At 35.3% G+C, this 24,641-nt stretch overlaps 1 pseudogene; it reads left to right on the plus strand.

Moving 5' to 3' along the window:
- The first annotated feature begins 242 nt into the window (after positions 1-242).
- Positions 243-16,887, plus strand: LOC144378900 (mitochondrial transcription rescue factor 1-like; annotated as a pseudogene).
- Positions 16,888-24,641: the final 7,754 nt, after the last annotated feature.

Genomic DNA, 24,641 nt, shown 5'->3' on the forward strand with positions numbered 1-24,641 from the left:
GCCACCGTAAAGTACAGTGAAGATTATTATAACAAAAAATTTTAAGAAAGAGTGGGACCAGAATTTTAGAAGACTCTTAACTGCATTTTTAAGATTTCAAAAATGATGATAGAGGATGAGTTCAAATAAGAAGATTGTGATCCATGAATAGAAATCGTTGAAGGAAGTGGATGAGTGTCTTGGAGTTTGGTAGACGGCCTCAGTGAGAAAGATGATAAAAGTGTTATCAGGACACAAATAACATGGAAAGGAATTATTGGAAGATAGAGGATTTGGTGGAAGAGAGAACTAAAGCATATTCGGTTCCTTTGCCAAAATCATCAAATATTAAAAAGACATTAGAAGAAAATGCAGCTTACTTTGGAGAACATCTCAAAAGGTATAATAAAACTAGAAAAAATGTTCAATTAATGAGCAATTGCATATGAATAGAAAAGTCAAAATGATGAGGGAGTTGTTCATGATAAAGATGTTATCAGAGAGGGATTCCAAAACTTAAGTATAAGAGGATCACGTTCTGATACACTTTATATTTAGACTTTGATTTAGTACCTCAAAACAGAGAACCATTAAAATTTAGCAATTTGCTGTGCATCACAACATATATTTATTTTTTTTCATTCAAAGTTAATAAGGACAGGGATACCTGGGTGGCTCAGTCGTTAAGTGTCTGCCTTCATTCAGGTCATGATCCCAGGGTCCTGGGATCAAGTCCTGCATCAGTCTCCCTGCTCAGCGGGGAGCCTGCTTCTCCCTCTGCCTGCCGCTCCCCCTGCTTGTGCTCTCTCTCTCTCTCTCTCTCTCTCTGACAAATAAATAAATAAAATCTTTAAAAAGAAAAGAAAAGTTAATAAGGACATAGTATTCTACCGTGCTTTTATAATGTCTAGCAATTATTTGAACTTGGCCACTGGCATAGTAAAAATTCAAACACACTCAAATAAATTTAAGGATCTGCAAAAAGTAATACATGATTGTTACTGAGGTTTGTGGATTAAACCTGCCTGGAATCCCAAAGATCTGAATCTTGTTGTTATGAGATATTTAAATTCAAGTCCATGTGAATCATTAACAGAAGTAATCACATTCAGTATACTGTTACATAAACTTCAAATGCCATTCAACTGGAACTTGTGGTTTGCTGTCAAAATGACAAAAATAAAATATTACTGTGATTGTTAATTATGAATCCTAATACAATACTTAGTATGCTATATTACTGTGATTGTTAATTATGAATCCTAATACAATACTTAGTATGCTAGAAAAATAGGTTTAATTACAAATGGCATCTACTTATCTAATTCCGAAAGTAGTAGGTTATAGTAGAATCTTAAGTAGTCTTATTACATATTTACTTATGAGAGTGAAAAAACTATCATAAGTGGTATAAACTTATATTTTGTTAAAAAATAGATACATGTAGTATCTTTCAGTAATAAAATATTATGTTCTCAAAATCAAAGGCAAATCTATCAGTTTAAGTCAATTACTCTATATTTCATATAATAATTCTACACATATTTAACTGCTAACCCTATTCCAATCCTATGCTAGTTGTCAGAGATGTAAAGATAAACAAGAAATAATAAAGATGACTTATTTTAAATTATAAAAATCTCTAACCCTTTTTATATTTAACATATTTGCCAATATTTATGCACTTAGAAAAGTTTAAATACATGTCAGTTAAGTTATTTTGGTGGAATTATTCAGTTCTTGTATAAAATAGTGAATATTAGCCCCTAAATATGCTATCCCAGATATATACATTGGTTACTTCTGACTATTATGATGCTACATAATGAACTATACAAAGTCTCAGTAATGTATAACAGTGTTTTATTCACCTTCATGGCTCTGTTTTGACTAGGTTGGGTCTGTTTTACATGTCATTCTAGGACCTGGACTGAAGGGGCAGAATCTCCTAGGGTTATTGTTTTCTCATGAAGGAGATAGAAGTGCACATATAACAGGTAGAACACACAATGTTTCTAAAAAGATCCAGGTTGGGAATTGGCCTGCCATCGCTTCTGACCACATTTCTGTCTGCCCAAGTAAATCACATGGCCAAACCCAAAATTAGTGCGGCAGAGACATGAACACTACCCCTAGTGAAAGGAACCACAAAAGTCACATGGCAAATTCTATAGATTCAGGGAAAGGGAAAGAAGTGGGGATGATAACACTTTCAATATTATTCCAAAATGGGCAAAAGCAGTATACATTGATTCCACTTAACTGCATTTTCTGAAGAAACTCAGTTTAAAAAGAGAGAAAGTATGAAAGTTAAAGCTGAGTTATCATGAAAAAAAGAAAACTTACATATACTTTAGATATTTGTTCTTTTTTTAAGATTTTATTTCTTTATTTGAGAGAGAGTGAGAGAAATCACAGAGGGAGAGGAAGAGGGAGAAGCAGACTTGCCGCTGAGAATGGAGCCCGATGCGGGGCTCAATCCCAGTTCCCCGGGAATCATGACCTGAGCCGAAGGCAGACACTCAACGGACTGAGCCACCCAGGCACCCTCACTTTAGATATTCGTAAAAAACTACTGGCAAGCTTCATTATAATCCTAAATCCATGCAGGATAAATATATTTTCTACAGTAGTCATTTCCAAATTATGCTGCATGTCAGAATCATATGAAATCTATATTACATAAAATACTGATGTGCAGCCCTTTCCTTTAGAGATATTTATTTAACAGGTGTTAGAGGACTCAGATTTTTTAACAGAATCCTCTAATTATTCTGAAGCTTAACAATATTTCAAAACTATTGGTGTATCAGTATACTTAACTGGTAGTGTCATAAAATTTTGTTAACTTCAACCACTTTTAAATTATTTGCAAGGAGAGTTCCCATGAAATCTTCCTTTAAATAAAAGATGATAATTTGACAACAGCTTTATATAATCATTTTTAAGGTCTTTTTTAGTATAATTGACACACAATGTTACATTAGTTTCAGGTGTACAACATGGTGATTCATCTTCTCTATACATTGTGTTATGCTCACCACAGTGTAGCTACCATCTGTCACCTTACAACACTATTATAATATAATTGCCTATATTCCCTATTCTATGCCTTTTATTACTGTGACTTAACTGACTGAGCCACTCAGGTGTCCCCACTCATGTAGAATTTAAGAAACAGAACAAATGGACACAGGTGAAGGGAAGGAAGAGTAAAATAAGAAAGCCAGAGAGGGAGACACACCATAAGAGACTCTTAACTATAGAGTGCAAACTGAGGGTTGCTGGGCGGGGGGCGGGGGTGAGAGGAATGGGCTAAATGAGTGATGGTCTTACGTGTTGGGATGCATGTTGGGATAAGCACTAGGTGTTGTAGGTGGGTGATGAATTCTGGATTCATCACAGGATTCTGCTCCTGAAACCAGTGGTGAACTGTACGTTAACTAACTTGAATTGACACAAACAAACAAATGGCTTCAAACTCCACCAGTGTCATATCAGAGAGAAACAATTAAATTAATCAATTTCATAATTTAGTAAATAAGGTGGCAAATACAGTGGTAAGACTATAAACAAAGTACTATATTTCTTCATGTATTATATGGCATGTAGTCCTGACTAGTTACAAAGTCATTTGAGATTAGATGAAAAAAAAGGTGCTGGATTTCTGAGTTACGAGTTTATATTAAAAGGGAAAAATGTGAAGAAAATGAAAAATTTAAAAAAGGATTAGTGCCAGCCTTTCACTGTGTGTTTGTTCATTTGTTGAACAGTTATATCTGTTATGGGTTGTACATTGAGAGAAGTCCAGGGAATATAGCAGTGAGTAAAACAGGCATGGCTATTGTATTGATAAATTTTTACTTCTTTACCAAACATAACAAAACTGAGTTACTTAATAATTTAGCTACATTTTCCTTGAGATCTTTACATTTTAATTTTGGATGATTGGATCAAATTTAATTAAATAAGCATTTATTAATTTCCAATGATGTGAGAAATGCCCTTTTATTTATTTATTTATTTATTTGAGAGAGAGAGAGAGAGAGAGAGAGAGAGAGAAAGCGTGTGTGGGGTGGTGGGCGGGGGGAAGGGACAGGGAGAGAGAGAATCTTAAGCAGACTTTCCCCTGAGTGCCGAGCCTGGTGCAGAACTCGATTTCATGACCCTGAGATCATGACCTGAGCCAAAATCAAAAGTTGGTCACTTAACCAATGAAGCCACTCAGGCTCCCCATCTCTTTTCATCTTTAAATTTTGATGTTTACATTTATTTTTGAAATATTATATTGTGCCATTGATGTACATTTCCAAGCGTACCAATTATTAACTGATAATTTTCATGGTTGCTAATGAATTGAAAGATTGAATTGGCAATTTTTATTATTCTATCCAGGAAATAGAATGTGCAAATTTGGTAACAATATAAAAATGTATGGTTAAAAATAGACATTATTAAAATTACCTTTGAAATAGTATATAGTTAGAACTCAACAAATATTTAATGATATGAATGAGTTTTAATTGAGAAATATTTTATGGGAAATTAGCATGCATATTCACTCAAACAGTTTCCATTTTATTTCTAGTTTTTTTATTTTAAAAATATGTAAAATCAGATAAGAAGGGAGATATAACACTTTCCTGGGAAAAACAGATATTGAGGTCTATTTTGTGCAAATATTCCAACTGGCATCTATGAAATAATCCAGCTGAAGAATACCAGGCTACTGGACAGAGCATACAATTGGGAGACAAGTGACCTGAATTTTACTCCTGGAAGTGCTACCATATTATAGGGTGATGCGTGGCAGACCAGTTATTTACTTATTTTTAAGTAAAGTGGTAGAATACGTATTTATCTATTTTTACTTATTTACTTATTTTATTTTTCACTTCAGGCTGAAAAATAATATTTTTATTCCTAATTAATTTGTTCTCAGGGAATATACCAAAAATAATTATCAAATACAATCTTGTCAATGCAAAATGCTTTATAAATAACACATGACTGCTTTTGAATTGTGACTTGAAATCAGATACTTCAAATACCATTATTCTGAGTATGCATTTTAAAAATTTATTATCTTGGGGCACCTGGGTGGCCCGGTTGGTTAAGTGTCTGCCTTCGGCTCAGGTCATGATCCCAGGGTCCTGGGATTGAGGCCCTCATTGGGCTCCTTGCTCGGCAAGGAGCCTGCTTTTCCCTCTCCTACTCCCCCTGTTTGTACACTCTCTCTCTCTCTCTCTCTGTCAAATAAATAATAAAATCTTTAAAAAAAATAAAATAAAAATTTATTGTCTTTATGACTTTTAAAAATTAATTCATTCTTTAAGGAATGCTTTATAGAAGTTAAACATTTAGTTTAATTGTCCAGAAATAATAATTTTATCTGTGTTTATGCAAAAAATTATTATTATGCCAATAGCTTCCCATTGGACTTTCTCAATACTCAACAATGAAAAGAACAAATGCAAAAAATTTAAAGCCACACACTGATTGTATCTGGATCTTCACATTTGCAAAATTGTTAATACCCATACAAAATAATTTCTTTTTTCATGTTTATATCCACTCACATGATAAAGGTAACTATTTGATATATACATAGAGCTGATGTCCACACCACTACTACCATTCACCACACCTGCACTCAGAGTACTACTTTCCCAAATACATGTTTAAAAATGTTTTTGGATGCCATGATCAACTAGGACAAATTGACGATGGGAATAAGTATTGAGATTGTATTTATAGATAGGGCTTAATGAGCATGTAAAGTCTGGCAATTTGTGCTTATATAACATTATCACTACCTGCAGACTGAGGTTACATAATTGGTAATAAATATTTATTTATCTTTTTTCCTAAAAATGTCTCTACTTTAATGACAACTAATTTAAACAGAAAATGTTATATTATTATCAACCTCACAGGGAGTTTTGAAGAATTTGAATGAATCCACACAAAGTGCTTAGAACAGTGTTTGAAAAAGAGTTCACTTTTAATATTATTACTATAATATGAATATTACTTTTTTTCATTTTTGGCTCATGTTGAACATGTTACTACCTAGTTATTTCTAGTTGCTTTGATCCTTCGGTATTACCAATGAATGGGGATGATAGAAATGTATTTTATATTGAGTAGTAGAGAATATATATATATGTATATATGTATACATATATACATATATATATGAGGCTTTATGTTTCTTTTAAAAAGATCATTAATACATCTTTATTTTATTTTATTTTAATTCTGTTTTTGGATAAAAAGGACAGAAGAGCAAGGAAGAACTTGTATTTATAGAAATTGTCAAAGAACGGGTTCTCTTCTTTCAGGTCATTGCTTATGATCGCAGAAAAAAATAGCTATTGAGAAGGAAATAAAAAACATATCTCTAGAGGAATGTGCGCCACATGTTTAGAAAGAAACTCACTGATTCACAAGGGCTAATAAAACTGTGAAAGAAAATATTTTACAGAACAGCTGCTTAGACACAGAAAGAATAACAGTGAGTGCATTAATTTAAACAAAATCAAGACAAATCACAGGGAAGTGAAAGGCAGTAGTTTTGATCTCATAGAGCTCATAGGCCAAAAATTGGATTTTAACAGAATCCAAGGGGACTGAACATTTTAACATAAGGATGTAAATATAATCTTACGGTAATACTAAGTATGATAGGATAGGATTTATAATTGAAACATCCCATAACTTATAACAAAAGTAAGTCCATAACTTATAACAAAAAATGGCCTTGATAGAGTGAAGAATAATTTGTTATGAAGGTGTATATTTTCATTAGAAAACATAAATCTGGGACTGCAAAAAATAAAATGCACTAAAGTGGAGCCTCGCCTTCCAGTCTTCTGTCTAGGGTATCTCCCCGGACAACCCGTGTACCAGTAACACAGGATTACTCCCCCTACTCTGGTCATGCCATAGGGTTTCACAATTCCAAAAATTGCTATTGCATTTTTCTTTTATAATGCACTACAATCAATAACTAAATGTTCACTCCACTTTTACATTTTTACGGGTTAATGCTCTAAAGGTTTCCTAATGCCCTTCTCCTCTTCAAAAACAACACAACACAACACAATAAAAGTTCCATGTAGTGTTACGTAGATTCCAGTCTTTGACATATCCATAAACTTGCCTTGCCTGTTCAGTGGAGCTTCTGAGGGGCAATATTGTAGTCATTTACTTCATGACTATTTGTACAGATATGTGTCAGACACTCTGCTAGGTACCAAGGATACAGGAATGGAAAACATCTTGGCACATGTGAGGGAAAGAGTGAGCCATCAAAGTTAGGGCTAAGAGAAAACATAGGTTGGTGCTAGAAAATCTTGGTAGGTCAAGGATTGGAAATTTTATCCTAAATGAATGGAAATGCACTGAAGCATTTTAAGATTTGAAATGTCACAACCAGATTTGCATTGGAGGATGAACAATGGATCTATGAAAGGGAAGAGGAAAGGTTAAATATGGACAGAACAATTAAACAATGATTTTTAGAAGGCTACAAATTAATAGGTTACTAATTTAAACACCTGGAGAAGGATTGTGGCTGTATCAGTGGAGAAATATGGATGAATTCAGGAGTAATATAGTCATAGTCACACATAATCATGCACTTTCTCATGATGCTTCCTGCAATGGCACCCACATTTTCCTTTGTCAGTTTGGTGAACATCTATTGTTTTTCAAGACTAAGGTCAAGCAGCATGCACAAGATTCAGCTTATGGGTCATTCCAGATCTCTACACTTGAATTCTTGTCTGGTCAAACCTTCCCAGCATAGAATTGTGTAATATGGTAATACGAGTTGCTGCTGTGGCTACTGCCGCAGCTATTGCTCCAGCTGAGGGGTCTCAGAAGCCCCTATTCCTGATCCCTCTCCTTGCTTCCAATTATACCCTACAGAGTCACACCTCACACAAATGTTCTGGCCACCTCTTGCCTCCAAATCTGGGGCATCCCTATCACTCCTCCAGCATGAGAAGTAGCAAAATTCAACAGGTAATCAGCATGCTCCCTGGAAATTTTGGAGAATTACTACTCATGGTAGCAAATTCTGATCAAGGGGAGATGAGAGGCAATTGAAAAGGATAACTGTCTTTCTTCTCCCTCTGCTTCACGAACCATTCATGGGGCCTTTGTGAAGATCTCTGGGGAAATAAGAAAAAAGAGCTTGTCAGGAAGTTAGGGTCAGTTTTTTTTTTTTTTTTTTATTATGTTATGTTAGTCCATACATTACATCATAAGTTTTTGATGTAGTGTTCCATGATTCATTGTTTGTGTATAACACCCAGTGAGTGCTCCATACGGTACGTGCCCTCTTTAATACCCATCACCAGGCTAACCCATCCCCCCACCCCCTCCCTTCTAGAACCCTCAGTTTGTTTCTCAGAGTCCATAGTCTCTCATGGTTCGTCTCCCCCTCCGATTTCCCCCCCTTCATTCTTCCCCTCCTGAGGGTCAGCTTTTATATATTCTTTGAGTCTATCTCCTCCACTCCTTCCCAGGCATTGTACTCCCTAATAAAGTTTTATTAATAAGCTTCTGTCCTTCTGTCTTTGTTTTCTAGGGATCCTAGTCTAATTTCCCAACTCCTCTTCAGTGAAGTTCATCATGGTTTAACTCTAGGTAAGCATGGGACACTTCTTTGTTCTTCCTTTTATGGAACCCACATAGATACCCGCACAATACCTATAAAATAGTATTTTTCCAATTTTAATTAATTTACTCAGGTATTTCTACTAAACATTAAGTTCTTTGAAGATGTTGATGCCTCTGACATTTATCACAGGATCCCCCCCCCAATGCAGTAAAATATTTAACTAATATTTGCAGAACGAAGGAATAAATTCAAAAGGTAATACAGTCATAGAAAATGTTACTCTGGGAGTTTAAGGTCTAAAAAATGTTTTTCTCCCCTAAATAATTGTTATGCTTCTTAATATTAGAATCTCAAAAGTATAAATTAATCATCCTCTCCTTTTTGTTTTTTCTTCTTTTAATTTTTATCACACACACAATGCTTTCTTCCTTAAATTTCTGAACTTCCTTCAAATTTATAGAACCTTTGTTCTTATTTTGCCTTATTTATCACTCCTGTTTTCTCCAGTGCTTTTCTCATTTAGGGAAAGTATAAATTATTAACATTGACAGTAACATTGACAAACTGGAGTCTCTAGGGATTATTAAATGTTGAAAAGCCCTGTAAAATAGGTCACATAAAGGATTTTCAAAAGCAGTGACTATTTTTTCAACAATTCCTAAGATATGATAGTGTCATTTGTTGAAGAGGAATAAAGAAACCCATGTACGTTTCAAATAACAGAAGCATATAAATAACTATTCTTAACTATAGAAAAAATACCAAAGAAGATATTAAAAACATTGCTGAATTATATAAACCCATTCTACCCAGTGTGGAATCACTTTTCATTCCATTTATAATGTTGATGTTATTTTTCTTCTTTATAATTTTGGCAGTAGAGAATCTTCTACTACAACCAGACCAAAAACACAAAAGAACCTGAAGCCCTTAAATAACTACAATTACAATCATTTAATTTGTTTTCTTTTAAAAACAGCTTTAAAAAGAACTTTAGCCTGATTTATACATTTAATTTCTATTTCATAATTTCAGTACTTTTCTTATCTTAATGTGACATTGTAAAACCATGAGATTATGGACATTGTGAACAGAATTAGTTACATTCTCAGAGGCCTCTTTTCAGAGAATTTACTACTATCATAATTAAAACTGATGGGTATGACTTATGCATGGGAATAGGTTTTCAAAGAAAGGTTAAGAATTAAAATAATGATACATTTTAAAATGGGAGAACAGACCATAGAATTATTTCCAATATTTCAATAAAAATGAGCAAGTGCATCTTTGCCATTGTGTTGTTCTAATCACGAGAGGTCAACACATAATTCAAATAGTGGTTAAAATTTAGCATTATCCAAGCTGATAATTCATAATTAGGTCTGAGTCACTAGCCTCTTTCTCCCCCCACCATTTCTTTGTTTAAAAATAAATATGGTTATTATAATTTAACACTTCAGGATTAACATGAGAATTGCTCAAAGATTATTTTAATTGTGTAATGGTTGTTCCTACAGTTCCACTGAAACTTAATCATTGTCAAGGATTTGTTAAACTAGTAAAAATCACTCTACATTTTCTGGCATTCCCCCCATCACCTGTACAAATAGATTTGCCAGTCACTGAATCATTTCAAAATGAGGAAGAAATAAATAAATCAGTGAACCATTGATGCCTTAAATTTTAACTCGTTCAGTCTTAATTGGTTTTATTTTGACAAAATTTGATGACTTCAAGGAAACTAAAATTTTCCTTTGCCTCTGGACTTGACTTCTTATGTTTTACCTTCTTAGTGAGCACATGATAATGTGACTACAAGTGTCTATATTGAAATATCCACAGGAGAACAGGCATGGTGGATATATCCATAAACCAAGACATACTTTGCTAGTTCAGAGGTTTCCTGCCAGTGATGCTCTAGTGAAATCATTTTCCCTCTATATCCTAATTAGTGCAGGTTAAATGGATTTTCTTATTTTGAAATTTGTTTGTTGCTACTTGGTACTTCAGTTATTACTATTCATTTTATCAATTTAAATGAAATCAGAATGTACTTGATAGCATGATTAGACTTCTGAAAATGATAATTAAGCCTTGGAAATGGATCATGCCTCTACAAATGTAGAAAACATTAATTATTATCATTTGAGTGATTTTAATTCAATATAACTTCTATCTCTTTTAGTAATCGTGTATCCTTTCTGGTCTCCTTTATTCTTGATTTTTTAAATGTCATATAAAGACAGATTGTAATGATTTTAATTCCATTAAACATGCACTTACCGATCTTTTCCCAAAAAAGTACTCCCCCCCGACACTTCTGCCACTTCCATAGTGTTTGATCAGTTATTGATGTAAACAATTTTAAAAATCTGCTATTTATAAACAGATTGCTGTTTTATGACTATATAAAATTAATTTTGGTGAAGGCCTTTTGATAAAAAGAAAATGTTCAACCATTCCAAAAAGATGTCCACAGAGAGTTCTTGTGGTCAGACCAATATCTTGTCCAGAGAACTGCTCCAGGACAGCACTACCCAGAAAGATTGTGACTGTGACTCAAAACATTATCTTTCAGAGCAGCACCACCATTTAACCTAGAAAACATGTGACCTGCCAAAGTTACTCAGCGGTTACCTCCCATAGCCCTAGAAATTCTTAATACAAAACCCAACAGAAATAACAAATAGCTAATTTTGGGTAATGTAATTATATCGGTTGCACGAAATAGTTACCGCATAGTTTCAAAACTGCATGAACTCTTTCTTCTTAGTCCTAAATCCCACTGGTCTGCCTAAATTCTAGAAAAAAATATCTTAATTTTGTCCTAGTCTTTCTTATTCAGAGATTTTTATAAACCATCACTAACTTTAAAAATTACTGTCCATTGGGGCGCCTGGGTGGCTCAGTCGGTTAAGCGGCTTCCTTTGGCTCAGGTCATGATCCCTCCTCAGCAGCGAGTCTGCTTCCCTCTCCCTCTGCCCCTCCCTGTTGCTCATGCTCTCGTGCACTCTCTGTCTCTCAAATAAATAAATAAATAAATAAGATCTTCAAAAAAATTACTAACCATCTAGTTGATAATCTCAATATCAGGAATTCTACATCCAGTTGAAAGCAGCTTGAAGGCTTCTCAGAATGCAGAAAATTTTGTACAAAACAGAGAAGTCAGGTTTGGCCCATGACCACCTCTTTAGAATTCAGATGTTATTTGATTTTGTACTTTCTTGTGGCACACTGGATGATTTTGGGAGTCACCAGGGATATGTTTCCAGAATTCCTTTGATTAAATCATGTTGGCAAGACATGTCCTTTTTCATAGCCCTCACCCTAACAATGAGGGTCTATATCATATCTTCTTGCTACTTTGGGCCATTTGTTTATTTGATACGCTATGCTCAGCTCTGGTTATTTAAGCAAGACAGCATGAACTCAACTACCCTCCTTGCACCTATTACAACAGAAGAAACCTTCTCATCATTTCCAGTTCAAACAAGAAAGGCAGAGGTTGCCTGCACTCCCCTCTATCAGTTTTGTCATGTGTGACTTATTTTTATATTCTGGAATTATTATATCCATCTATCAGTTTAATTACTCAGCAAATTCCAGAGGAAAGATGATCACCTTCCAACTTTGTGAAGGGAAATACTTGGCCATTCATAATGAAAGGGATGGACCTACCATCATCATTATCATTGAAAGCAAGGCAGGAGGAAAGGCAGAAAAGCTAAACATTTTTTGTTTGTTTATATCAGATTTCATGAAACCTCATGAGGAAGAATATGTTAAGGGTATGTTTAGCAAAAGTTGGAGTATTTTGTGTTCTGGCTTAAGCAGCAGCTTCTAGAGGCAAATCTGCTCTGGTTAATGGTCTTTTCATTATTTTCCCAAATTACATAATATTGTACACTCAGCCATGGAGTTCAGACCTTCATGATTTTATGTTATATGTATTATATTTACCCTTCTTATAGTTGATATTTAAGAGTGATAAGATTTGGAGGTTTTGTCTGAAGTTTGACAAGGGTGAAGGATGCAGACATCATGTTATCACTCTAAATATCACAGAATCTGAACATTCCTCAAAATAAGGTATGTAGAGACAGATCAGGACAAATATCTTTTAAACAGGGGCCAAGTTTGTAGTGATAAGCCAACTCTTTCCTGATAAGAGTCTGATTGCCATGGTATTTGGAGGGACTTAAACTGGAAAGAGAATAAAATGCTACCATGAGAGAGATTGGAGTCACACTGAATGATATGACCCTGTTCAAAATAAACAACTTAGAATTTTAGTAGGAAATCATACATACACTTGCAAAGAGGCAAAGATGACACACACAAAAATCTAATTTCAAAGATATTCTGTCTTCTCTCTTTTTGCACATGTTGTAGCATAGTGTACACTGTATTCCACAATTTCTTTAAATAACAATATATATATAGGAAATAATGTCATACATTTATATTGTTTTCAATCTTTAGGTATTATATCAATGTTATAATGAGTAGAGAACATATAACAATTCCAATAGGAAGTTTTGGTCAAAGAAATGTACAATTATAATTTGAGTTGATTTTACAAAATTCTATACAAAGAAATTATATTAACTTATACTCCCATCAATAATCTTTGAGAGTGACTTTTCCTCCACAAACTGACTAAAGAGGAGTATTATATCTCATTAAAATTTTGATATGTATTTACTTAAATTAAAATATTGAATACTTTTATTATATACTTAGAATTTTTTCTCTCAAACATTTGATTGATATGGTACATAGCTCAATGTAAGATGAGAGCTATGGGTCCAACTACATTTATTCTTCCAAAAAACTACCGAGTTGTCACAAAACTACTTATATGAAAAATCAGTAATGTGGTTGCTTATAAAATTAACTAGTTAAAACAATAGTTTTCACATATTAAAAACAAACAAACAAACATGTTTTTGTATATTACCATAGGAACCTCAAAGATAAAATAATATTAACAAGAAATAAGTGAATTCTATATGAAGACAGCTCTATGTTTCTAAATCAATAAGATGACATGACATGGATAAGTTGAAAAGTATACTATGTTCTGGACAAACATTAAAAAGATGCCAATATCCAGCGAAGTAATACCAATAGATAAACATAATCTCAAGTAAATTAACTACAGAATGTTTTTACCACTCAATAAATTTCTTTGGAAAAATAAACAAGCAAGTATAGCCAGAATAAAAATCTCAAGAAGAAAAGTGATAAGAATAACCAAGATAATAAAGCATGCTGGAACTATGCTGTGGAGTTGAAATGAAACAGTGTGGCACAGTCATATTACTTGATAGTTCAATGGAACAAATTCAGAAAATAAAAAAGTCCCATAATCCCCAATGGAATTTCAGGATATGAGAAAAGTGACAACTTGATTTGTGAGTAAAAACATGGATTATTTAATAAATCAAGCTCCATTTCAGGGGCACATCATTTCAGAATTTTTACATTAGTATGTTTTTGTGGATTTTAAAACTGATTTTTCTCTGTTGGTGGGTATCAATTCCATAAATAATTTTGAGCTCCACCTAAATACATTGTGTTGTCCCAGAAATTATTGGGGACACAAAGAATTAGATATGCTATCTCTCCAATGAAAACATCTTGGGTAGCTAAGTAGTGTACTATTTAAATTCTTGTACAATAATTTAAATATAAATTTATATGTATAAACACAATGCCATAGAAATATTACCAAAAGTGTTATTGTCAGAATTCCTAAAGCCTTCGTTTTGCTAAATTCAATGGCAATTTATGTGTTTTCACAGTATCCATTGTCTGAGCTGCATTGATGCAAATGGACACCCCTTCCCTCTTCTTCTTTTTTTTTTTTTTTTTTAAATTGGGCAAAATGGGTGAAGGGGAAGGGAAACACAGGCTTCCAGTTATGGAATGAAGAAGTAATGGAAATAAAAGGCACAGCATAAGGAATATAGCACTTGATATTGTAATAGCATTTCATGGTGACAGATGGTAGCTACCCTTGTGGTGAGCATAGCATAATGTATAGATCTGTGGAACTACTATGTTGTATATCTGAAACTAATGTAACATTATGTGTCAACTATACTCAAATAAAAAAAATTACAATGTGATTAAATGCTCATAATATAAAATTTACAACTTAAATTATTTTTAGTGTCCAGTTCTGGGGCATTAAGTACATTCATGTTATCATGCAACCATCACCACCATCCATCTACAGAACTTTTCCATCTTTCCAAACTGAAACTCTTTACCCATTAGACATTAACTTTCCATTCACCACTATTCCCAGTTCCTGGCAATCACCATTCTACTTTCTGTTTCTATGAATTTGACTACCCTAGGTATCTTAATCAGTAGAATTACACTTTCGTGTCAGGCTTATTTCTGTTAGCATGTCTTCAAGATTCATCCATGTAACATGTGTCAGAATTTTCTTCCTTTTAAAGCCTGAAACAAATTCTCTTGTATGTATATACCACATTTTGTTTATCCATTTGATCAGTCAATAGGCATTTGGGCTGCTTCCACAGTTTGACTCCTGTGAATAATACTATGAAAATATGTGTGCAAATATATCTTTGAGTCCTTGCTTTTAATTATTTTGTGTATATACCTAAAAGTGGAATTTCTGAATCATACAATATGTTATATATATCATTGTGTGATTGTGTGTGTGTGTGTGAGAGAGAGAGAGAGAGAGAAAGAGAGAGAGAGATTCATTAGAAAGAATGGGGAAGGAAGTGATTGGCAGAGCCAGAGTCTGTGCAGAATGTTCAATTATCTCAAGTTCCTAGGTTTTGGTTGTTTTTTTTTTTTTTTTTTTTCTAGATCAGCTTAATCTCCCTCATGTATTTCCTTATGTGAAAATTATTTTTATTATATACACATCTTTAACCCCAAATTTTCCCATTTATGGAGGTCTTCGGCATCTCCTATTCTAGAAGTATCTCTGAGGGTGGTAAGGTTTTGCTATTATTAAGGGTCCCAGAAAAGTGTAATTATCACTCCAAGCTTGCAAATTTAGGAAGCAAGTTCCTTGGATACATTTTGTTTTCCTCCCTGAGCTCTAGGAAGAGGCAAGATTACTTGCTGCTTTCATGGAACAGTGAGTACAGCTTTTCTATCCTCTAATAAGTGGAAGAAGACAAAACTTACTTTACAAAGAGGGACAATTATGCTTGGATGATAGGTGTGAACTGGTGCCTGTCCTGAGAGAACCACTCTATATGGTCACTTTGAGGTCACCTTAAGCCCTAGTTCTATAAAGGTTCTCAGTCCCAATTCCCTGCTTCACATATACCCAGACCTTTCATAATTGTATTTGAAGGGCAGGGGGTGGCCCTGAGGTCAGCAGTGCATGGACAAGGGAAGGGAAAGACCAGAGACTCTAACATAAATCTTATATGTAACAGCTATGTCTAGCGTCAGTCTGCCTGGTTTTAAGAAAGCCTAGATTGGACTCTGAGCAACACCTTCTTCACACAAACTCTGTGCTTCTTGGCATCCACACATAGTTTTCTAGTATCATATTTATTGCATCACATTATAAAACACTTTTTCATAATATTTTCTCACTGAGACTCCCAGGGCTTTTAATATCTCCAGAATATATATTTCCATTTTCCATAAGACTAAAAAGTAATATCAGTTCTAAAAATATCGACTAAAAAGATTCTGCAAAAAGTAGAAGATGAAGAGGACTGTGATAGAGAGAACGATCAAAAGGAGATGAATGAGCAGGAAGAGGTGGTTGAGGATGACCCTAGTGTAGTCGGAGATATAAAAACTTGGAAAAAAAAATAGTGCAGTCTTTTCTGTATCATGTTACCCTCAGTATAGGCCTAGATATTGGAAGAAAATGAGAAAAGCCATTCCCAAAGGAGTCAGGTGACTGCCTGCCAAATCCCATGTGTCACATTTCCTTGATTCTAAGACACAGTTAATGTAAGATGAACCATTGATTTAATAACTGTCTTGAAGGAAAAAGGAATCACTATATAGATGTGACAAAATGCACCTGATTTCACAAATGCTACAATGTGAGAAGCAAATTGGAAGTTGCATTCTACAAAGATGAGCTCAGGCTGCATGGGGAGACATTATGGACAAAAAGCAGAATGGTGAACATGGGAGATACATTGGATCTTCACACTGGAGAAGATGAAGAAGCAAGAACAGAGATAATAATGATGTGCATTATCCTGAAAAAATTTAAAAAGATGTTTGAAAAACATCTTATTTGTACCTAGGAATGACCACACAATGCTCAGAAGTCACAAAATAATTTAAGAAAGAAAAAAATTTTTAAATAAGAAAAATCTTATAATTCAGGGATATTGAAATACAACTGTAGTGCCTGCATGTAACATATTTTAAAACAATGCAGCTTTATTAATTCCAGATACATACAGTACATTTTTTAAAGAAATAAAATAATGTATGTAATAACTTCAGAACATGGGCCAACAAAAATCCTACATAGAAAAAACAACAACAACAACAACAACATTATCACTTGTATCAGTGCAAGGTGAGGTAAAAAATTCCAATTACTCTGAGAAAACAGACAAGAAGAGATCTAATGCATGTTCAGTCCTGAAGATACAAAATCTGCTTAATTATACTTCCAAGCTGTTTTTGAACAATACCAGATGCTTTCAGTAATCTGTGTTTGATGCACAGTATTCATCTTGGTATGATATATTACTCAGAATTTATGAAAATTAGGAAAAAAATTAAAAGAGTTTGTGCTCAGATCTTTCAAGTGTGAACCAGAAAGGTAAATTTTTGTTCAACTTACATTAATTTGAATTTGGGCAGCCTTTTTTCCCTTTTAGACTTGTCTAATTTTCCTTTTATTGTTCTAGTACAGGGAAAGGGTAACCCTGAATCCCTACATCACTTTCTCTTAGCTAATCCTGAGGCTCATGTACAATGTGGTGAGAAATAAGTTTCTTTCCAAACATTTTATTTATAGGGGAACACGATAAAAAGCACCATATTCCTCAGCAAAGATAATCAATGACAATGTTATTTTAAAATTTATCTTGAGGAAATATGTTAGTTTGTTGCAAACCATACGTTGTACTTTGAACTTTTGCCTGCAGAAAATTCTTGCAATCTCTCTTGAATAAGAATAATTCCAGATAAAGTTTGATGATACTATCTTGTCTTTTTAAAAGAAATAGCCTGGTGATGGGTATTAAGGAGGGCATGTATTGCATGGAGCACTGGGTGTTATACGCAAACAATGAATCGTGGAACACTACATCAAAAACTAATGATGTACTGTATGGTGACTAACATAACATAATAAAATAAAATTAATTAAAAAAAAGAAAATGATATAAGTTGAGCAATGCAAGTGTTTCAGGAAAGGAAAAAAAAAAAAGAAATAGCAATATAGTTTCCATTCCACTTCCCCTCAGCCCTTGATTCCATTGTGACACAGATACCCTATTCACTCATCTTCTCCCTGAGGATATTTGACTCACAAACTAATAGGATCCCCAGTATTGTTCCTTTTCTTCCACGTACTGTGCACTACAATCTAGGCCAATGTCATGTGTCCTCTATTCTCCCAGTGCCACTAACACTTTAATTCACTGCAAGTAGTTGTTCCAAGAGAGAACAGCAGAGCTAACCAGCACTGGGAGGGTGTGTGTGTGTGTGTGTGTGTGTGTGTGTGTGTGTGTGTATGTGGGTGTGGTGTGTGGGGGGGTTATCTCTGCGTTTGTGGTGTGGGTTTGTGTGTGTGTGCACCTAAGTGAGAAAAAGGGTCAGTGTTGAGATTCACTGAGTACTTTCTTAATGCTGTAGAAACGTGTGTGTTTCTAGGTCACCACTTGGTGACATGGCTGTGCGGTTGAAATGTGGTGCATTGGCATGTTTGTATGTAAGCATGTTTTGAATGCAAGCATGTTTGGCTCTGTTGATTTAGACATTAGCCTGGGAATATGTATGAGAGGCAGATAATAAGTGAGGATAGGTAGGTAGTGACAGAGAAGAAATATGAAGAGAGGAACTTTAAGAGAAAAGCTATTTAAAAAGATAATGTATCTATGAGAGTGTGAGTGACAAGGAATTGTATGTCAGAGAGAATTAGGGTATGGCAGACAAGGCTTCGAGGAAAATCAGGTTGCAGGCGTCAGAAAGGGACTGTGCGTGACAGTACAAGGGCGAAGCAGACAATAAAAGAAATAACATGAGACCGTAAAATAGGAATGTTTTGGGGTCGAAACAGAAGACAGGAACTAGAAGGAAAATGTAACTTTAGGAAACTCGCTTTTATTATCATGGCTGTTCAGATTTATAAAAATACAAACAAAAATGATTTTTTTTTGATGATCAGCGTAACTGATTTAGATTATATGGGGAATTTTCAGGAAACATAATTTTTTTTTAAAGATTTTATTTATTTATTTGACAGAGAGAGACACAGTGAGAGAAGGAACACAAGCAGGAGGAGTGGGAGAGGGAGAAGCAGGCTTCCCACGGAGCAGGGAGCCCGATGTGGGGCTCGATCCCAGGACCCTGGGATCATGACCCGAGCCGAAGGCAGACACTTAACGACTGAGCCACCCAGGCGCCCCAGGAAACATAATTTTAGAAGTGGCAGAGACAAAGACAAAAATAATCCATAGTACTTTACTATCTTTATTCACTTCCAATCACCTGCAATGATGGGAAGGTATGAGGAACCTGGAAAAAAACTGAATTTTTTTTCCCCAGTATTTACACACAGAGTTATAACATTTGATTTTGGAGAAACAGCATTCTGCCTCAGCTTTTCAGTGTGAAACAGAGTTGATGCCATTGTTTCACTGGCCTAGGAAATCAACTTCCATAAAACTTGGTGCTCTCCTCTCAGTGCTCCTCAAAACTGTTTCTCTGCATCCATTCTAGCTCACCATTTGTGCTCAATGAAGCCCTACTGTGTGTTTCCTTTTTCTATTTGCCACCGTAGCTTTCACTCCTCTAATTCAAGGACGGTGCCTTATTCACCATTTCATCCGGAAGCCTAAGAATTAATGAATGGAAGGGGAGGGAAATCCATGTTAGGTCCTACAACTGAAGATCTTTGCGTGGGATTGTGAGACAGACTTGCCCAGAGAGTGCTGGCCACACAGTAGAGTTCCTTGATACAAACTCCTCATCCCTGAATGCAAATCTGCCCTGTTCACTGTGGCTTTGAGGGTCGTTTATTCCTTTGGACCAATTGTCTGTGCACAAGCACACAGATATGTGGAAAACTTTCCCCTTGCATAACTTCAGATATTATATTTTAATAATGTTCAATCCATAATCTTCTGGGATTTATAAATAAATTTAAAGAGTGAATTTAATCGTATTAGTGAGACATGAACTCTCCATTTTCTCCATGGTTTTTACATGTAGATAAAAGAAAATATATGCTTATTTATTAATGTGGAGCCACTATGAAATTTTATATATCATATTCAAAAGTAATTTTGACAACATATTAAGTGCCAAGTAATCTTCTAGTAGATTTGGGTATATAGCAGTGAAAAAAGATAAGTTACTCTTTTGTAGAGGAAGGAAAATGATAGATATCTAGCAGACAATTATATTTTTTGTTTAAATTGAAAGATACAGTTTGTCATGTCCTATAATTACAGACTTGTAAAATTTATTTTCTTTATATGCAATCACAGAAAAAAAATAAGTGTGTTATTTATTTATTTATAATATTTTATTTATTTATTTGTCAGAGAGAGACAGAGAGAGCACAAGCAGGGGGAGCGGCAGGCAGAGAGAGAAGCAGGCTCCCCACTGAGCAGGGGCCCGATTCGGGATTTGATCCCAGGACTCTGGGATCATGACCTGAGCCGAAGGCAGATGCTTAACCTACTGCGCCATCCAGGCATCCCCAGAATTAAGTGTTTTAAAACAAGTTGTTTTACTTTTTTGTGAGTAGCACAATACTTAAAGAATCTTCAAAGAACAAGGTCATGATTTTTAAGTGACATTATAAAAAAGGGGTAATTCAGGAGGTACCTAGGAGATAGAAAGCTAGGTTGCTATGTTCCACTGATACCAGGAAAGCAATGACAACATCAAAATCTTTTTCATTATATAGCATAATGTCTTAGGTTGAGCCACCATACAAACAGTTACAGATCACTAAGAAAGGAAAAAGGCAAGACAAGAAAAGTAATTTGGTCATAGCTATAAATTTTGCAGAGTAATTATTATATTTAAAATATAATATCCTAAGGCAATACTACTAAAGCAAATCACTACTAAAAGCATCTTTGGTATCTCAAAATCGAATCTCGGCTCAATTTTAACTTTATATGTAGTGCAGTGACTGCACAATGGATTTCTTTGTGCTGTGCGGTGTAGCAATTGCCCGAGCTGTGCATTAAATAATGCACTAATCAATTTCATATGGATGCCACTACTTTGCTTCATTTTGTGTTTCCTGCTTGGTATTAACTTCTCTAAACTTATTCTGGAATGTGGTCAGGTCAGTAATATTTGATGGCACAAGTTTATTTCATTATTTTTTTTAAAGTGTCCTTTTTAAAGACAAACATTCTTATGAAAACATCATTTGACTTTAGGACTTCCACTTCTCTTTTCTTCTTTCTTTTTTCTTCTTTTCTTTCCTTTCTTTGTTCTTTCTTTTCTTTCTCTTCTATCCTTTTCCTCTTGAATTCTTCCCTCTTTTCCCTCTCATTTCTTTTTTTTTTAAGTAATATTTTCAATGTCATTCTCACTAATCATATCACTCTATTTCTTTTTTTTTTTTTTTTTTTTTTTTAAAGATTTTATTTATTTATTTGAGAGAGAGAGAATGAGAGACAGAGAGCATGAGAGGGAGGAGGGTCAGAGGGAGAAGCAGACTCCCTGCCGAGCAGGGAGCCCGATGCGGGACTCGATCCTGGGACTCCAGGATCATGACCTGAGCCGAAGGCAGTCGCTTAACCAACTGAGCCACCCAGGCACCCCATATCACTCTATTTCTGTTTCATGTCACTCTATATTGAATACCTATCTCACTTGTGGTATAAGTTGATCATAACAGTCCTCAAAAGATTTTCTGCCCTTATTTTCTCCACTGTTATATTTCTATACACCCTCTTGATGTGTGTATCTAATAATTTTTCACTGTAATTTTTTTTCACTCTGTCTACTACAGGAAACAAAGCATATTTATGCCCCCACCATTCTTTGCAATAAATAAAATATTAGCTCCCAGAGAAAAGAACTAACATGTGCAGGTGGAAACAATTTCAGAAGTATGTATGTCATTAATATAAGAATAAAAACAATAAGAATAAATCATCTATTCCAGGATAGCTTCCCCCTCCTCTATACATAGCAGAAGCCAGTCAAGGACAAAAATTTCTGAAAGGAACCAGAAGAGAGGGGGGGAAAAAGAGAGTAAGGAAAAGAGAGGAAATTTTAAAAAAGAAATGCTGAAAATTTCCCTTTCATACATTTTTCTTCCTAGAACAACAATTAAGCCTTGGTCTAAAGTCAAGGCCTTCTGATCGCCCTGAGTTAATGGACCATGGAGGACATCTCCCAATATCACCTTTTGCCTTCGAAGTTTTTTTAAAGTTTTTATTTATTCATTTGAGAGAGAGAGAGTGAGCAAGAGAGAGAGAATGAGTGGGGGGAGGGACAGAGGGCAAGGGAGAAGCAAACTCCCCGCTAAGCAGGGAGCCTGATGCAGGGCTCGGTCCCAGGACCTCAGGATCACTACCTGAACCGAAGGCAGATCCTTAACCAACTGAGCCACCCAGGTGCCCCTGACTTTGGGTTTTAAGATGAACTCTATTAAAGAATTAAGCGTGTAGAGCAGGATGAGGCAAGGAGAAGAGTGGCTGGTGACATGGTTGAAGAGGAGGAATGATCAGCTCCTAAAAACTATTCCAACCAGACACTAAAAGACCAGACAACCTCAAGACTGGGGCAAAGGGCCCATGGTTCTGTCATTGGCAGTAACGGAGACACTATCACAAAGTGCCCCAAAGGTGGTGCCCTTCACGTGGGAAGAGAATGTGTACATGCACATGAAAGCAGGTCATGAAGCCTCGTGAAGGAGCAAGTGGAGAACACAGTGCCCAACAGATGCAAAACTTTCTCAAATGGCAGAATCAAGAAGCAATACTGGTAGTAACAGCAACCACTTAAGTCTTAATACTAAGCCTGTCTAGCTTGAATAAGATTCTGAGATTCCAGATACCTTGTCGTAAGCAGAAAAATGCCTCCCTTCCCAAAAATACCCATGTCCAGGTTTCCGGTAACTTTGAATATTTAGCTTTACATGGCCTAGGGGAATTAAGGTTGCAGATAGAATTAAAGATTGTTAATCAATTGAATTTAAAATAAGGAGATTATCCTGGAGTATCCCAGTGGGACCAATGAAATCACAGTCTTCCTAAAAGTCAAAGAGGGAGGCAGAGGAAGTCAGAACTAAGGCATGTGAAAAGAACTCAACCTGCCATTGGTTTTGGACATGGGGAAGGATTATGGGCCAAAGAGTGCCTGTAGTCTCCAGAATCTGGAAAAGGCGTGGAAAAGGCTATTCCCCTCTGGCCTCCGGAAAGAAATGAAGCCCTGTCAACACCTGATTTTAGACCCATGAAACCTGTGTCGGGACTCTGACCTCTAGAACTGGGAGATAATAATTTGTGTTGTTGTTATAAATTGCCTAGTTTGTGGTAATTTGTTACAGCAGAAATAGAAAACTAATAGCTAAAAAAAAAAAAAAGAAGAATCCTGAAAATTTACTATTAGCTTTCACTATCAAGTTTAGATTCCTAAAAATAAAAAAAAAAAAAAAGCATTATTTCATGTGTATAAATATTATGGAGCAAACTCACACCTATTTTATAAATTCTTGTCAAAAAGAGTCACCCATATACAAAGCCTCACTTAATGTTGAATCACCTCCTTAGGACCATCAACTCAAATGTTTGGATTAAATGTGTATGCTTATCTAACAAAGAGAAAAACAGTTTACAGCAAATAAGTGGCATTGTGCATATGTATCCTGAAAGGAGTCGCATTGGAAGGTTGAACTCCCGAAGCTGAGGCCATTTATAATGGAGCACGGGAGAGCGCTCAGCCTGGCTCAGCTCACCAGGGTCTGTTCCTGACTGACCCCAGTCAAGTCTGCAAACAGTCCTTGGGGAACCATTTTATTGCTCAACTATCAACAGCAGAGAGCTGAGCAATATCCTGTAAATGTCATATAATGAGGAGATTTTGTCCTAGAGTGTGGCTATTACATGGACAAGAACTACAGAAATCCTGTGTTTATATTGTAAGGTCAAACTCTCAGCAAGCTTGTAGTCACCAGCCTCCTAAGCATAAAAGAAAAGTAAAATACTCTGCACTTCCCCACAATCTGTTTTTCCTTGCTGTCAGGTTTCTGCCTAAAATACAGTCTAGTGACTGAAGTTAAACTGCATCCAGGTGCTAATACTGGCAGAGGGCTAAAGGTAATAAAGTTCTACCTGGAGAAGAGCTGCTGGGCAGCAGATGGAGAGTGATTCCATGCAGTGATTCCTGGCACATGCCCCTTTATATATGCCATAGCACATCCCGTAGGTATGAGCCACAAGTGTGAGAAATATTTGCTCAGATCCGAGTGCCTTTGCCCATAAACTGATGCTTAAGAAGAAAAAAAAAATCTCTCTGAAAGGAGAAAAAGGGGCTGTGATATAATTCTATCACATACATGGTGAAATGTTTATAATGCAATATATACAGTTTCCCTCTTCATTTTTGTATGAAGCCAAATTTAACATTTACCTCACCCAAATCCATTTTGTGGTTCCCTTTAATCAAACTCGGTACCTGATAGTATCACATCCTTAGGATTTCGAAGGGCCTCTCAATGTCAAGAGGTCTCACTCTGCTGATCCTTTCCAGCAAGTTACAGTTGAGCTATTTTTTTCAAAAGTAGATAAAGTCCGTAGAAATGTTTTCCTTTGAAAGGAGGAAATAGAAGCTTTCCTCTCCT

Source organism: Halichoerus grypus, chromosome 8 (genome assembly GCF_964656455.1).
Source record: "Halichoerus grypus chromosome 8, mHalGry1.hap1.1, whole genome shotgun sequence".
Classification (NCBI taxonomy): Eukaryota; Metazoa; Chordata; class Mammalia; order Carnivora; family Phocidae; genus Halichoerus; species Halichoerus grypus.